An 18387-nucleotide genomic window follows, 5' to 3' on the forward strand; every position below is an offset into this window, starting at 1 on the left:
TTCCAGCTGAGTTTCTGCTCAATGGTGACTCCAGGATGTTATTAGTGGGAGATTCAGTGATGGTAGCACCATTAAATACCGAAGAGTTGCGGCTAGATTCTCTCTTATTGGAGATGGCCATTGTGTAGCAATCGTATGGCACAAATCTTCTTTGCCACTTTTTAGCCCAAGCCAGGAGTTAATATTTCAGATCGAGTGACTGTTCCTCAGAATCTGACCTGAAACATTAACTCTGATTTCTCTCCACAGATGCTACCAGGCCTGCTGAGCTTTTTCAGCAATTTCTGTTTTTGTTTCTGATTTACGGCATCCGCAGGTTTTGTTTTGGTTTTTATTGTTAGACTACAGTCTGCCTGTTACCCACATTTATCACGTTTTAATTCTGTATTTTAGAGAAAACGTTGTGTAATTATTGTGGATTATTTTACTTGTTAATAAAGTTTATTGTTGTTTGTTGAAAATCATAGCAGTTCTGACTTTATTTTCTTAATAATCCTATAATATCAAACTTCATCTACTTCAAGCAAACAATATTACTGATCCTTAATCAGATCAGAACATAGCTTGGTCTGGATTCATAACGTGATCTCGGGGAGAGAAAATAAACTTTCTCCTTACTAACTCAAAATTGTTGACATTTTCAATTTCAGAAGAATTGTTTGTCATATTCAATGTTTTGTTATTGGACTAGTAACGTAAGAGATGGAAATGTGTTGCTGGAAAAGCGCAGCAGGTCAGGCAGCATCTAGGGAACAGGAGAATCGACGTTTCGGGCATTAGCCCTTCTTCAGGAAAGAAGGGCTAATGCCCGAAACGTTGATTCTCCTGTTCCCTAGATGCTGCCTGACCTGCTGCGCTTTTCCAGCAACACATTTCCATCTCTGATCTCCAGCATCTGCAGACCTCACTTTCTCCTCAAAGACTAGTAACGTAAAGCGAGTGTGAGAAGTCTTGTGTTTATTTCATTTGGCGCAGTATTCGGGCAATCTGCTCTATTTTAGTTTGTGGGAGTGGAGGCAGTGGTCACAGAGATTGTGCTTTGCATCCCTTTAGCCACCAGGCGGTGGCAGAGACCAGTCATGGTGAATTCTGCCTTGCTCTCCACAGGTTTGCTGGCTGAATCGGCAGCATCTGTCCAGCATTATAGTTTCTAAACGAAGGCTGACATTAAACTAAACGGTGACTGGAAGGATACTTTCTCATCTTACCATCCAAGTGTGAACTGATGCTGCGGATCAGACTTCCTTTGTAGAAACCCACAGAATTTCTTTTTCCCAATTGGAACAGCAAACGAGCGTTTTGCAGTGGGAGCCGAGGACCAGAGATTGACCTGCCATACTAATGCAGGAGCGCACGTTGAGCTGAATATCTAAACCTGATGGCCCCTGGCTGCCTGAATTGGGCAGCCAGGATTAAACCAATGCAATGAAATAACAGTTAAATTTTATTGATACGTTACACGGCGCAGGAACTCAACTGGTTATGGGTACATTCAGGATATGTCCATTTGGGGACAGTTGTGCAATTTTACCTCAATATTGGTGACCAGTAGATTAGCTGCACCGATACCGACAGTCCTGACGCCCCACTCCTGGGAGGGGAGGTGGAATTGACATGACTCCCACTATTACTCCATTTAAGACATTGTACTCAACGTTTTGACAGCTCTGTCAATGAGTCGAAGGATATGGTGCTGGAAAAGCACAGCAGGTCAGGCAGCATCCGAGGAGCAGGTGAATCAATGTTTTGGGCATAAGCCCATCATTAGGTTCCTGATGAAGGGCTTATGCCTGAAATGTCGATTCTACTGTTCCTTGGATACTGCCTGACCTGCTGTACTTTTCCAGCACCACACTCTTGGCTCTAAATAACCTGCTTCCATGCTGTAGGGATTCAATTATTCTATGACCTGCCCTATTCTACACAACTGGCACTATTAATTTTGCTTTCTCTCTGATAGGGGATGCAATGCCAAAGAGCTTACTCGTACTAGCAGCAGGAATATGTTCCTCAGGGTTGTTGCAGTTGCTGGGATTTCTCTGGTGGCTGAATGATAGCCTCTATCTTCAGTTGTTAGGGACATCCTCCCCAGTGCAGATCCTCCTACGAGCTCTGTTGTGGTGCTGTTCTTGCCATGTTTCATCAGCTCCTGTTTGAACCCACTATTCCTCGGGATTGGGTGACTTCCAGAGGGTTTGAGCAGCAGGCAGGCGCTGTAGAAGTTCTCTGAATCTATCTTGATTACTGCTTTGCCATTTTGGACACTGATGAGAATGATGGTTCCAGGGTAATAATTTCTCAGATGAATGTTGCATGTTCATGTCTCCAAGGGGGCTCAGTTGCACACACAGGGGTGAATGGGTGGATGGGCCATTGAGAGAAGAAGAGTGTCAAATGCAATAGTGGTATGTGATCCATTAGTTACAGAAATTGACAGGCCTTTCTGTAGCCATTGAGTAACTCCAGGATGGTATGTTGTCCCCTTGGTGCCAGGATGGTACCAAACACATTCAAGAAATTCTTTTTGAGATTGTAGTCCAAATTCATACCAATGGCAGGCAGAAATAGGGATGAGAGCTTGAACGTAGTGGCACAGTGGTTAGCACTGCTGCCTCACAGCACCAGAGACCCGGGTTCAATTCCCACCTCTGGTGACTGACTGTGTGGAGTTTGCATGTTCTTCCCGTGTCTGCATGGGTTTCCTCCGGGTGCTCTGGTTTCCTCCCATAGTCCAAAGATGTGCAGGTCAGGTGAATTGGCCATGCTAAATTGCCCATAGTGTTAGGTAAGGGGTAAATGTAGGGGTATGGGTGGGTTACGCTTCGGCGGGTCGGTGTGGACTTGTTGGGCCGAAGGGCCTGTTTCCACACTGTAATCTAATGTGGGCGGCACGGTGGCACAGTGGTTAGCACTGCTGCCTCACAGCACCAGAGACCTGGGTTCAATTCCCACCTCTGGTGACTGACTGTGTGGAGTTTGCACATTCTCCCCGTGTCTGCGTGGGTTTCCTCCGGGTGCTCCGGTTTCCTCCCACAGTCCAAAGATGTACAGGTCAGGTGAATTGGCCATGCTAAATTGCCCATAGTGTTAGGTAAGGGATAAATGTAGGAGTATGGGTGGGTTGCGCTTCGGTGGGTCAGTGTGGACTTGTTGGGCCGAAGGGCCTGTTTCCACACTGTAATGTAATCTAAGTAGGAAGTTAATTGAAAAACAAGACTTCTGAGACTCTAATTTCAGGATTACACCTAATACTAAATTTGGTAACTATGGCAATTATATAGATATTCATATGAACATATGGCCAAAACAATGGCTTCTGAGGGAAGAGGTTAGATTTCTGGCTTAATTGGAACCAGTAAAATGAGGATGGATCAAACCTGAGCAGGACTAGATCTAATTATTCTAATAGGGAGATTTGCTCATATTGGGTATGGTTTAATCTATCTTCTCAGAAAGTTTGGAACCAGGGAGGAAATTCAAATAAGAAAGGATAGCCAAGCTTGAAATGTAAATGGAGTAAATGAAAGTAGAAAGGAGCAGAAATGCAAATATTAGTTCGAGTCAAAGTACAAAATAATGTGTGCAATGCACAATTAAAGGCTTTTTATGTGACTGCACATCAGATTGTCACCATGGTGAAAACATTGATGGTGTAAACAGCTGTGATCTGGTTGTCATTGTAGAGATGTGGCTGCAGGGTGACCAAGACTAGAACCTAAACATTGAAGGATATTAACAGTTAAGAAGGACAATATGCCTGAAAAGGGGTGCGTGATGCTGATAGTAATGAATGAGATCAGGATATTAGAGAGAGAGGAAGTTAGACCAAAAGATCCACAATGTTTGAGTGGATCTAAGAAACACTGGGCTGCAAATTTTGATGAAGTTTGATTATGGGAAACCACACAGTGGAGGTAATTTAGCACTTGGTATAAATAAGGGCATTAGTGGTCCATGTAAAAAGGCAGTACTTAACTGATGACTGCAATATTCATATCGTTTGTCCAGATCTAAAGATCACCAAATGTTGTGGATGACAAATCTCTAGAATATGTGCAAGATAACTTCATAGAGCAGTATGTGAGACACCAATGAGGGAATAGGCTATTTTAGATCTTATATTTTGCAAGTGGATAATTTGAAATCTTGTTATAAAAGAGGTTTTAGTGAAGAGAAACCAGAATATGATGGAATTATCTATTTATTTCTAAATACAGCTCTAAAAGCTAATTTCTTAAAATCTTAACAAGGAAAGCACTAAGGTGTGAGGGGTAAGTTGACTTTGGTAGGTTGAGGAAATGCATTAAAAGGTATGATGATAGGCAAGCAGAGATTAATATTTAAAGAAATAATATTTGGTTTGCCACAAACACAGGTTCCTTCAAGGCATGCAAACAGGACAGGGAGAATGGATAAACAGTGGTTAGCGAAGAAAGTTAAAGGTTGTGTCAGATCAAAGAAAGAAGCTTATGAAGTTACCAAAACAATGGTAAACCCGAGGATTCAAATTACTTTCGAACTCAGCAAAGCAGGATGAAGTGACAGAAAGAATAGAATGTGGGTGCAAAATAAAAAGGAATAGCAATGTACTGGAAAAATGCTTCTACGAGTATGGAGGTAGGAAAAGATTAACAAGTAAATGGTGGGTCCTTTGCAATCTGAAATAAAGAACTTATGATAGAGAATAGAGAAATTGTAGAGACGCTAAATAATTGATTTATATCTGTCTTACATAGAACTGGATGCAAATCAAACCTCTTAGATATAATAGAGACTGTAAGACCATAAAACATAGGAGCAGAATTAGGCCATTTGATCCATTGAGTCTGTTCTTCTGCTTTCTCCCCACATGAACCCTTGATCATCTTCCCAATCAAGACATAATCTATGTCTGTCTGAAATACAGACTCAATGTTTTAGCTTGCACAGCCTTCTGTGGCAATGAATTCCATAGACTACTCACTCTCTGGCTAAGAGATTCCACCAATCTCAGTCCTAAAGCGTCATCCAGTGGATAAAAAGCAGAACTGGACAAAGACATGAAAGTTAATAAATTCCTAAGATACAATAATCTATATCCCAGAGTGGTGGCGAAGAATGAGTTGCATGATGATTTTCAAAATTCTATAGATTTCGTAATGATGCTGGCATATTGGAAAGTTATAGATGTAAGTCCATTATTTAAGAAAGGAGGGAGCGAGAAAATGTAGGAGCTGTCAATCTGTTAGCCTGATAGTAGCGATTTAAAAAAAAACATTTGTGGGGTATGAGAGTTGCTGACTGGCCAGTATTTATTGCCCATTTCTAGTTGTCCTTGAGAAAGTGGTGGAGCTATCTGCTTGAACAGCGGCAGGCCACCTGCAGTGGATTGACCTACAATGCCCTTAGGGAGGGAAATCCAAGATTTTTGACCCAGTGACAGTAAAGGAATAAAGATATATTTCCAAGTCAGGATGGTGGTTGGCTTGGAGGGAAACTTGAAGGTGGTGATGTTCTCATGCATCAGTTGCCCTTAACCTCCTAGATAGAAGTGGTCATGGGTTGGAAGGCACTGTCTCAGGATCTGTGGTGAATTTCTGCAGTGCATCTTGTAGAAAGTACACATTGCTGCTACAAGTGGATGCTTGTGGATGTAATGTCAGTCAAAGAGGCTGCTTTGTCCTGGATGGTGTCAATCTTCTTGAATGTTATTGGAGCTGCACCCATGCTGGCAAGTGGGGTGCATTCCATCACACTCCAGAGTTGTACCTTGTTGATGATGAACAGGCTTTGGGGAGTTAGGAGGTGAGTACTTGCCACAGTAGTCCTAGCCTCTGAACTGTTCTTTTAGACACTGTTTATTACTGAGTCCAGTTGAGTTTCTGATCAATGATAATTCCCAGGATGTTGGTAGTGGGACATTCAGTGATGGTGACAACATTGAATGTCAAGGGACAGTGGTTAGATTGTTTCTTATTGGAGATGGTCATAGCCTGGCATTTGTGTGGCATGAATGTTACATCTCATTTGTCAGCCCAGGCCTGGACGTTATCCAGATCTTGTTACATTTGAATATGAACTGCTTCAGTATCTGAGGAGTTCAGAATGGTGGAGAATATTGTGCGATCATTGGCCAGTGTTCCAACTCCTGACCATATGATGGAGGGAAGGTCATCGATAAAGCAGCTGAAGATGGTTGGGCCTAGGAAACAACTCTGAGGAACTCCTGCAGAGATATTGTGGACACAGGATGACTGATCTCCAACAGCCATGACCACGTGCCAAGTATGACTCTATCCACTGGAGAGTTTACCTTGTGATACCTATTGATTCCAATTCTGCTAGAACTCCTTGATGACACACTTTGGTTGAATGTAGCCTTGATATCAAGGGCTATCACTCTTACCTCACCTCTGGAATTCAGCTCCTTTTGTCCATGTTTGAACCAAGACTGAAATATCATTAGGAGCAGAGTGGCCCTGCCAGAATCCACACTGGGAGTCACTGTCCAGGTTATTGCTGAGCAGATGCTTCTTGATAGCACTGTTGATGACACCTTCCATGACTTTACTTACGATCAAAGGTAGGCTGGATGGGGCGGTGATTGTTTGGTTTAGATTTGTCCTGCTTTTGATGTACAGGACATACCTGAGCAATTTTCCACATTATCAGATAATTGCCAGTGCTGTAAGAACTTGGCTAAGAGAGTGGCAAATTCTAGAGCACCAGTCTTCAGAACAATTGCCAGATGTCAGGAACCATAGCCTTTGAAGTATCCCAGTGTCTCCAATTGTTTCTTGATATCAAGTACGGTGAATTAAATTGACTGATGACTAGTATCTGTGATGCAGTGGGCTACAGAAGGAAGCCAAGATGCACCATCCACTCAACACTTCTAGTTGAAGATTGCTGTGAATGCTTCAGCCTTATATTTTGCACTGATGTATTTGGTTCTTCCATCATTGACGATGCAGATATTTGTGGAGTCTCCTCCTCCAGTGAGTTGTTTAAGTGTGCACCACCATTCATGTCTGTGTGTGACAAGAATGCAGGTTTTAGATCTGAACTATTAGTTGTGAGATTGCTTAGCTTGGTCTATCACTTGCTGCTTATGCTATTTGACATGCAAGTAGCTCTATTTAGTAGATTCGCTAGGGTGGACACCTCACTTTCAGGTAAGCCTGGTTCTGCTCCTGGCATGCCTTCCTGTATTCTCCATTGAACTAGGGTTGATCTCCTGGCTTGATGGTAATGGTTGATTGTGGAGATTTGTTGGGCCATGAGATTGCAGATTGTGTTGAAGTACAATTCTGCTGCTGTTCGTTATCACCAGTAACTCATGGATGCCCAGTTTTGAGTCCCTAAATCTGTTCAAAATCTATTCCACTTAGCACAATGGTAGTGCCACATAACATGGTGGAGGTTATTTCCAATGTGAAGGCACAAGGTCTGTGCAGTGTTCGCTCTTACCAATACTGTTATGAATAGATCGGTAAGGATGAGGTCAAGTTTGTTTTTCTACCTTGTTAGTTCCCCCACCACCTACCGCAGACCCAATCTAGTAGCTATGTCATTTCGGATCCAACCAGCTTGATCTGTAGTATTCCTGCCAAACCATTCTTAGTGGTGGACATTGAAACCTCCCACCCAGAGTACATTTTGTGCCCTTGCCATCCTCATTGCTTCCTCCAAGAGTTATTCAACATGGAGGAGTGCATTGCCAACTGAAGGAAAATGGTACATGGCAACCATGTTTAAACTGTAACCACAAGACTTCATGGGTCTGGAGTTGATGGTCAGGACTGCCATTGCAACTCCCTCCAATTGTATAGCACTGTGCCGCCATCTCTGCTAGAGCTGCCCTGCTGATGGGACAAGACATATTCACGAATGGTGACACTGATGTCTTGGGCTTTGCCTGTAAGGTATGATTCATAAGTTTGGCTATGTCAAGCTGTTGCCTGACTGGTTTGTGAGACAGCTCCCCTAATTTTGGCACTAACACCCAATTGTTAGAAAGGAGGATTTTTGGCCTTTACTTTTTCTGGTGCCTCAGTCAATGCCAGGTGTCATTTCTTTGTTGAGGCTTTGCAATGATTGATACAACTAAATGGCTTGTGACATGATTTCAGGGGGCAATTGGGAGTCAACCACATTGCTGTGCATCTGGAGTCACATATAAGCCAGACCAGATGAGGATGGCAGATTTCCTTCTCTGAGGGAGGAAGAGAGCTTCTTCAAGGAAGGCATCCTTGCAAGAGGATTCACAGTAGGTTAAAATCAATGAAGAGCAAGTGAGGACTGCAGATGCTGGAGATCAGAGCTGAAAAATGTGTTGCTGGAAAAACGCAGCAGGTCAGGTAGCATCCAGGTAGAATCCTGAAGAAGGGCTTATGCCCGAAACATCAATTCTCCTGATCCTTGGATGCTGCCTGACCTGCTGCGCTTTTCCAGCAATACATTTTTCAGCTCTGATCTCCAGCATCTGCAGTCCTCACTTGCTCTTCGTTGATTTTAATCTACTGCGAATCCTCTTGCAAGGATGCCTTCCTTGAAGAAGCTCTCTTCCTCCCTCTACAAGGATTTCAGAGAGTCCCTCTCTCACTGCACCCCCCAGACCATCTCCTCTGCCCTGAAGCTCTTCAGCCACGTCCTCAAACAGACTCGCTACCACAGCCACATCTCCTTCCTCAGCACCTGTCTACGGAACCGACTGACCCCGCATGGACTCCGAACTACGTTCAGACCAACCAGGACAGCCAGTACCTACAGATTCCTGAAGAAGGGCTTATGCCCGAAACGTCGATTCTCCTGCTCCTTGGATGCTGCCTGACCTGCTGTGCCTTTCCAGCAACACATTTTTCAGCTCTGATCTCCAGCATTTGCATTCCTCACTTTCTCCTAGGGATTTTTCTGGCAACCAACAATAGTCTCATGATCATCAGTAGATCCTTAATTCCAGATTCTATTTTATTGAATTCAAATTCCGTTATCTATCATGGCGGGATTCAACCCAGGTACCCGGAACATTAGCTGATTATCTGGATTAACAGACCACCAATAATGTCACAACATAGAACATAGAACATAGAAGAATACAGCGCAGTACAGGCCCTTGGGCCCTCGATGTTGCGCCGATCCAAGCCCACCTAAACTACACTAACCCACTATCCTCCATATACCTATCCAATGCCCTCTTAAATGCCCATAAAGAGGGAGAGTCCACCACTGTTACTGGCAGGGCATTCCATGAACTAACGACTCGCTGAGTGAAGAACCTACCCCTAACATCAGTCCTATATCTACCCCCCCTTAATTTAAAGCTATGCCCCCTTGTAATACCCGACTCAATACGCGGGAAAAGGTTCATACTGTCGACCCTATCTAACCCCCTAATCATCTTGTACACCTCAATCAAGTCACCCCTAAACCTTCTTTTCTCTAGTGAAAACAGCCCCAAGTGCCTCAGTCTTTCCTCATACGATTTTCCTACCATACCAGGCAACATCCTGGTAAACCTCCTCTGCACCCGTTCCAATGCCTCCACATCCTTCCTATAGTATGGCGACCAAAACTGCACACAATATTCCAGATGCGGCCGTACCAGAGTCTTATACAACTGCATCATGACCTCAGGACTCCGGAACTCAATTCCTCTACCAATAAAAGCCAGTACGCCATATGCCTTCCTCACCGCACTATTTACCTGGGTGGCAACTTTCAGAGATCTGTGTACATGGACACCAAGATCCCTCTGCTCATCCACACTACCAAGTATCCGACCATTAGCCCAGTACCCCATCTTTTTGTTATTCTTCCCAAAGTGAATCACCTCGCACTTAGCTACATTGAATTCCATCTGCCGCCTTTCTGCCCAGCTCTGCAGCTTCTCTATATCCTGCTGTAACCTGCCACATGCTTCCTCACTGTCAACAACTCCTCCGACTTTCGTATCATCCGCAAACTTGCTCACCCAACCTTCTAACCCCTCTTCCAGGTCATTTATAAAAATGACAAACAGCAATGGTCCCAAAACAGATCCTTGCGGAACACCGCTAGTGACGGCACTCCATGAAGAAACTTTGCCATCAACTACTACCCTCTGTCTTCTTCCATCCAGCCAATTCCTAATCCAAACCTCCAACTCACCCTCAATGCCATATCTCCGTATTTTCTGCAGTAGCCTACCATGGGGAACCTTATCAAACGCCTTACTAAAATCCATATATACCACATCTACCGCTTTCCCCTCATCAACCTCCTTCGTCACCTTTTCAAAGAATTCAATAAGGTTTGTGAGGCACGACTTGCCCTTCACAAAACCATGCTGACTATCCTTGATCACATTATTCCTATCTAGATGTGCATAAATCCTATCCCTTACAATTCTCTCTAAGACTTTGCCCACAACAGAAGTGAGACTCACCGGCCTATAGTTACTAGGGCTATCCCTACTCCCCTTTTTGAACAAGGGAACCACATTTGCTATCCTCCAGTTTTCTGGGACTACTCCTGTAGACAAAGAGGACATAAAAATCAAGGCCAATGGCTCTGCAATCTCCTCCCTTGCTTCCCAGAGAATCCTAGGATAAATGCCATCAGGCCCAGGGGACTTATCTATTTTCACCTTTTCCAGGATTTCCAACACCTCTTCTCTACATACCTCAAAGCCATCCATTCTACTTATTTGTGCCTCAGTATTCTCATCGACAACAATGCCCTGTTCCTGAGTGAATACTGAAGAAAAGTATTCATTCAGTGTCTCCCCAATCTCTTCCGCCTCCACACGCAACTTCCCCCTACTATCCTTGACTGGACCTATTCCTACCCTAGTCATTCTTTTATTCCTAACATACCTATAGAAAGCCTTAGGGTTTTCCCTAATCCTATCTACTAAGGACCTTTCATGTCCCCTCCTTGCTGCTTTTAGCTCTCTCTTCAGGTCCTTCCTGGCTACCCTATAACTCTCAATCGCCCCAATTGAACCTTCACGTCTCATCTTGAGATAGGCCGCCCTCTTCCATTTAACAAGGGATTCCAATTCCTTATTAAACCACGGCTCCCTCGCACGACCCTTTCCTCCCTGCCTGACAGGTACATAATTATCAAGGACACTCAATAGTTGCCCCTTGAACAAGTTCCACATATCATTTACACTCTTGCCTTGGAGTCTACTTTTCCAAGCCACACATCCTAAGTCATGCCTCACCGCATCATAATTTCCCTTACCCCAGCTATAATTCTTGCCCTGTAGTACACACTTATCCCTCTCCATCACGAGAGTAAAAATCACCGAATTATGGTCACTATCCCCAAAGTGCTCACCTACCTCTAATTCTAACACCTGGCCTGGTTCGTTACCCAGAACCAAATCCAGTATGGCCTCACCTCTTGTTGGCCTGTCTACATATTGTGTCAGGAAACTCTCCTGCACACATTGAACAAACACTGACCCATCTAACGAACTTGAGCTATAGCTTTCCCAATCAATATCAGGAAAGTTAAAGTCCCCCATAACAACCACCCTATTACTGTCACTCATCTCCTGAATCACCTTCCCAATCCTTTCTTCAATGATTCTAGGACTATTAGGAGGCCTGTAAATAACTCCTAACAGGGTGACCTCACCTTTCCTATTCCTAACCTCAGCCCAAACTACCTCAGATGGCAAGTCCTCATCCATCGTCCTTTCCACCGCTGTAATACTATCTTTGACAAGCAATGCCACACCTCCCCCTCTTTTACCCCCACCTCTGACCCTACTAAAACATTTAAATCCCGGAACCTGCAACAGCCAATCCTGTCCCTGTTCTAGCCATGTCTCCGTAATAGCCACAACATCGAAGTCCCAGGTACCAACCAACGCTGCAAGTTCACCTACCTTATTTCGTATACTTCTTGCATTGAAGTATACACACTTCAAGCCACTTTCCTGTTTACAGGCACCCTCCTTGGAAATTGATGCCATGTTCCTCACCTCCCTACACTCCAGGCCCTGCACCCTGAAGCTACAATCTGGGTTCCCATGCCCCTGCCGAGTTAGTTTAAACCCCCCCCAAGAGCACTAGCAAACCTCCCCCCAAGGATACTGGTTCCCCTCAGGTTCAGGTGTAGACCATCCTGTTTATAGAGGTCCCACCGTCCCCAGAAAGAACCCCAGTTATCCAAAAACTGGAACCCCTCCCTCCTGCACCATCCCTGAAGCCACGCATTTAATTGTTCTCTCTCCCTATTCCTCGAATCTCTATCACGTGGCACGGGTAACAAACCAGAGACAACAACTCTGTTTGTTCTAACTCCAAGCTTCCAACCTAGCTCCCTGAAAGCCTGTCTAACATCCTCAGCACTCCTCCTACCTATGTCGTTGGTGCCAATGTGGACCACGACTTCGGGTTGCTCCCCCTCCCCCTCCAGGACCCGGAAAACACGATCAGAGACATCACGTACCCTTGCACCTGGGAGGCAACATACCAAACGTGAGTCTCTCTCGTTCCCACAAAACCGCCTATCTGTGCCACGAACTATTGAGTCCCCAATTACTACTGCTCTGCTCTTCTTCACCCTTCCCTTCTGAGTAACGGGGACAGGCTCCGTGCCAGAGACCTGAGCCCCGTTACTTACCCCTGGTAAGTCATCCCCCCCACAAGTATCCAAAACAGTATACTTGTTCTTGAGGGGAATGGCCGCAGGAGGTCCCTGCACTGGCTGCTTCCTCCCAGTCCCCCTCACTGTAACCCATCTATCTGCCATCTTTGGAGATCACCAACCTCCCCATTGTGGTAGTGTGGAAAACAGTGTAGCATTTTTTACACATTCAGTTGATGTGATCTTTGCTTGCTCAGTCACCAGTGTCCTAATGAAGGTAATGGTGAACTGCATCAGCATCTACAAGACATCACCTTCCATATTCGCAACTGCTTAGAAGTGGAAGCACAGCAGATAGAAGGGCTACCTACAAGCTCTGCCTCCAAGCCACCTGACTTGGTAGAATATTGTCATTTCGACACAGTTACTTTGTTCCAATCCTGGAAGTCCTTCCTTAACAGCATTTAATGGCTATACCTGCCCCAAAGGGAATGCAGCAGTTTATGAAGGCAGATCACCACATATGAGGGACAACTAAGGTTGAGCGATAAATGTTTACCCAACCAGTGAATGCCGTATTCCAAAAGTAAATTTAAAAAACTAATGGTCACCAAACTTAGGATGAGGATGCTGACTTAAGGGAAAGGATGGAAATATCCCTGAAAGGATATGTGTGATATTTACAAGAGTGATGAATGGGATGAAGATTTTTCAGTACAGTGGTAACTAGGAGCTGTGATTGGCTTCCTTAAAGGAAGGGAGAATGAGGGAGAGTTAATGGAAATAAGCATGATCGTGATAAGTTCACCAACCATAGCATGGGCAGCACAGTGGCTCAATGGTTAACACGACTGCTTTGCAGTGGGAGGGGCCCGGGTTTGATTGCAGCCTCGGGCGACTGTCTGTTTGGAATTTGCACATTCTCCCCGTGTCTGCATGGGTGTCTTCTGGGTGCTCCAGCTTCCTTCCACACTCCAAGGATGTGCAGGTTAGGTGAATTGGCCATACTAAATTGCCCATATTGTTCAGGGATGTGTAGGCTAGGTGCATTAGTCAGAGTTAAGATTAGATTAGATTAGATTACATTACAGTGTGGAAACAGGCCCTTCGGCCCAACAAGTCCACACCGACCCGCCGAAGCGAAACCCACCCATACCCCTACATTTACCCCTTACCTAACACTACGGGCAATTTAGCATGGCCAATTCACCTGACCCTGCACATCTTTTGGACTGTGGGAGGAAACTGGAGCACCCGGAGGAAACCCACGCAGACACGGGGAGAACGTGCAAACTCCACACAGTCAGTCGCCTGAGGCGGGAATTGAACCCGGATCTCTGGCGCTGTGAGGCAGCAGTGCTAACCACTGTGCCACCGTGCCGCCCAAGTTAAATATAGTTAAATGTAGTTAAATATAGAGTAAAGGAATGGGTTTGGGTGGGTTACTCTTTGGAGGGTCAGTGTGGGCTTGTTAGGTTAAAGGGCCTGTTTCAACACTTAGGAATTCTAATAGACAGTATGATGCTATCGTTAGCATGCAAGAACTTGGAGATACATGTTAATATTCTGGTCAAAAGAAGCAGAAAGAATGCGAGGAAGTAACATTTTTACATATTTTTGGAAATTGGCTGAGTAGTATGAATCAGAGAGTAGGGACTTTGTTTTGCAAAGTTAAAAATAGGATCTCAGGAACTAGTCCATCTTAGATTCAAAGCTTATATTTCCATGTTCTACAGCTCACTGGATTTGTTTCTCCTCCCATTCCTCTTAGTGGGATCATACCTTGCATCTTAACTATCTCCTCTTTGAAGAAGTCATACCAAATTTGAACTGTTAACTTTGTTTCTCTCTTCACAGATGCTGCCAGATCTGCTGAGTTTCTCCAGTCTTCTCTGTGTTTGTTTCAAATTTCCAGCATTTGCAGTATTTTGATTTTATTGTAATAAACCTGAAATTCACCCAGGATCTGAAGCAAATTGTACTGTGAACTGACTTTGAACTTTCCAGAATTTAAAGAAACAGTATTTCAAATTTGTAATCTTCACTTGGAATCAATATGAGTCCTTTTTGATTTGATTTGATTTACTACTGCTCTATGCACCGAGATACAGTGGAAGATTTTGTTTTGTGTGCAATACGGACAGATCATACCATTCAAAGTGCCTTAGGGTAATAAAACAGAGTGAGGAATACAATGTTACAGCTGCAGTAAAGGTGCAGAGATTGAAATCAACAATATATTTAAAATTTCAGAGGTTCATTTAGAAGTCTAATAACCACAGGGAAGAAGCTGTTCTTGAATCTGTTTACATGTGTATACTACTTTTTATACCTTCTCCCCAATGGAAGGGGAGGGATGCTACTAAAAGAGATTAGGGAGCCAGACGGGGTTTTCTGACAATCTGCAATGGTTTCATGGCCATCATTAGACTCTCAATTCCAGATGTTTGTTGAATTCAAAGTCCACAACCTGTCATGGCAGGATTCAAATCCAGGTCCTTAGAAACATGACCTGGGTCTCTAGATTGATGAATCAGCAATAATACCATGAGGCCATCATCTCCACTGCAGTTGCCACTTCCACTATCAGTTCATTCCGCATTTGAACCACCCTCTGTGTGAAAAAATTACCCTTCTTGTCCTTTTTAACTCTTTCTTCTTTCACTTTAAATATATGACCCCGAATCTTGAACTCCCCCAGCCTAGGCAAATCCATCCTTGCTATTCACCTAATCTATGCTCCTTATGATTTTATAAGGCTCTATAAGGTCACCCCTCAACCTCTTATAATCCAGTGAAAAAAGTCTCAGCATATCCAGCCTCTCAAAACCTGTGAGGGAATCAAGTTCTGAAATACATCAACCATGACTTTATAGAATGGCAGGGCTGAATGACCTGCTCTTAATGTGTAGATTCCTACCTGCTTCATTAATGCTCTTTGGGAAGGGAAATCTGCCATCTTGACACAGTTTGAGTAACGACGTGGTTCATTCTTATCTGCCCCTCTGAAATGGCCCTCACAAGACATTCATTCCAAGAGGTAATTAAATATGAGCCACACATGCCAGCCTTGGCACTGACTTCCAAACCTCATGAACAAATATTTTTTAAAAAGATGCAGACACACAGACTCCAGGAGAGGGGAGCTAGTGTCTCTCTCATGCCTCTTTCCATACCTCCTGATAGTCTGAATACATCTCAGTTTTGAGCACCTGCTCTGCTCCACTACACCTGTAATGAAAAGTGAGAGAATGACCAGTGTGTCCAGAGCCTGCAGCAACCAAGTGGGGCTAGTTTCGTTGGAGATTATGTCGGCATGGACTGGTTGGACTGTATGACTCTATAACGTAACATCGCTGATTTGGAAACACTTTGTTTTTTCTCATTCTTCTTTTTTATTTTTCAGTCTATGATGTCACCACACTTTTTCTTTCTAATCGCAATAGTATAGGAGACTCCAGGGTCTGAACATCTACCAATACCTAGTGTTTTGAGCAGCTTTGATTTTCTTCATTTGTCCAGTGCAGACCCTGACTTCAGCAGGCTGAGTTGCAATCTCTGGGATATCCTAACAAAATCGCTCCCGAACCTATGGACCCCCACTCCCTTGCTTTTAGTTATGTCTTTTAGATGCTGGTTTAAATCTACCACTTACATATCGACCGCCTCAGCCTGTCCACCCCTTCTCACCCACTCCAACCTCTCACTCTCACAGCCCTCCACTCCCTCCGCTCCAACCCCAACCTCACCACCAAACCAGTGGGCAAGGGCGGGTGGGGGACCGCAGTGGTAGCATGGCACACTCACCTCTACCTCGCTGAAGCTTGATGCCAACTCTCTGACACCTCTTCCTAATGGACCCTCGACCATGACCCCACCTCCCATCACCAAGCCATCATCTACAACCTCATCACTTCAGGGGATCTCCCAACCACAGCCTCCAACCTCATAGTGCTCCAACCCTGCAGTGCCTGGTTCTATCTCTTAGCCAAAATCTACGAACCTGATTATCCCAGTCGACCAATTGTCTCTGCCTAGCCCTGCCCCACTGAACTTATCTCCTCATATCTCAATTCCATCCTGTCCCCTTGGTCCATGAACTCTCCACATATGTCCAGGACACCACCCACACCTTCCACCTTCTTGATGACTTTTGATTTCTCGGTCCCAAACACCTCATATTCATTATAGACATCCAGTCCAAGTACACCTCCATCCTCTATGATGAATGCATAAAAACCCTCTGTTTCTTCCTCTGCCTCCAACCCAAACAGTCTCCCTCCACCAATGCTCTCATTCGATTAGTGGAACTGGTTCTCACCTTCAACAATTTCTCATTTGAATCCTCCCACATCCTATGGACAAGAGGGGTAGCCATGGGCACCCGCATGGGCTCCAGCCATGCCTGCCTCTTTGCAGGCTATGTGGAACAGTCCATCTTCTGCAGTTACACTGCCACCATTCGCCACCTTTTCCTTTGCAACATTGATGACTGTATTAGCACCACCTCGTGCTCCCACGAGGTGACTGAACAGTTAATCAACTTCACTAACACCTCTCACCCTGACCTCAAATTCATATGGACCATCTCCGAGACCTCAATCCCCTTCCTGGAACTCTCCATCTCCATTTCCGGCGACTGACTCAACATCGACATCTATTTCAAACCCACCCATTCCCACAGCTAGTTTATCTACACCTCCTCCCACACCCCCTCCTATAAAAACACCATCTCTTACTCCCAATTCCTTTGCCTTTGCTGCATCTGCTCCCAGGAGGAGCAATTCCACTCCAAGACTTCCCAGATGTCGTCCTATTTCAGTGACTGCAGTTGCCCCTCCTACATGATCAACAATGCCCTCACATCTCCTTCACTTTCCATGCCTCCACCCTCAAACCCCAAACCCCCAACCACAGGAATAGAAACCCCCAGTCCTCACATTCACCCACAAATCTCCAGATACAGTACTTTATCCTCTGCCATTTTTGCCATCTACAGTCAAAGCCCAACACTAAAAATATATTTCCCTCTCCAGCCCTATCTGCATTCTCCACCAACCCACCCACTACAGCTGACACCTTCACCACTACTGCACAAAGTGCAAAACCTGCACCAACTCCTCTCCCATAACCTCTGCCCAAGGCCTGAAGCATCATTTCAAATCTGGCAGAGATTTTCCTGCAAATCACTTTATTTACTGCATCATTACTCTCAATGTGGTGTCCTCTACATCAGGGAGACAGAAAGCCAACTCACAGAGCAGATCAGGGAATATCTCCGGTCACTTACACCAAGCAACTGCACAGTCCTGTGGCCAACCATTTCAACTCTTCCTCGCATTCCCCCAAGGACATGCAAATCCTGGGCCTCCTCCACTGCCAAATCAAAACCACCAACCAACTGGAGGAAGAATGCCTCATCATCTGCCTTGGGAACCTACAGCCTATATGAACATTGACTTCACCAGCTTCCAAATCTCCCCACCGCCCAGCTCATCCTAGATCCAACCCCCAACTCGGTACTTCCCTCTTGATCTTACCTATCTGTTCATCTTCCTTTCCACCTATACATTCCACCTTCCCCACAAACCTATCACAATTACCTCTTACTTGCATTCACCAATCACCATTCCACCTACCGTCCTCCAAGCCCCAATCCCACCCCTTTATCTCTCAGCCCCCTTCCCTCTCTACATTCCTGATGAAGGGCTTATGCCCAAAACGTTGACTCTCCTGCTCCTCGGATGCTGCCTGACATGCTGTGTTTTTTCCAGCACCACACCTTTCAACTCCAATTCTTGGAACAAGAATTCCTTAGATAAA

Source organism: Chiloscyllium plagiosum, unplaced genomic scaffold (assembly GCF_037043375.1).
Source record: "Chiloscyllium plagiosum isolate Xiang-an unplaced genomic scaffold, Cpla_swu_hap1 HiC_scaffold_17, whole genome shotgun sequence".
NCBI classification, from domain to species: Eukaryota; Metazoa; Chordata; class Chondrichthyes; order Orectolobiformes; family Hemiscylliidae; genus Chiloscyllium; species Chiloscyllium plagiosum.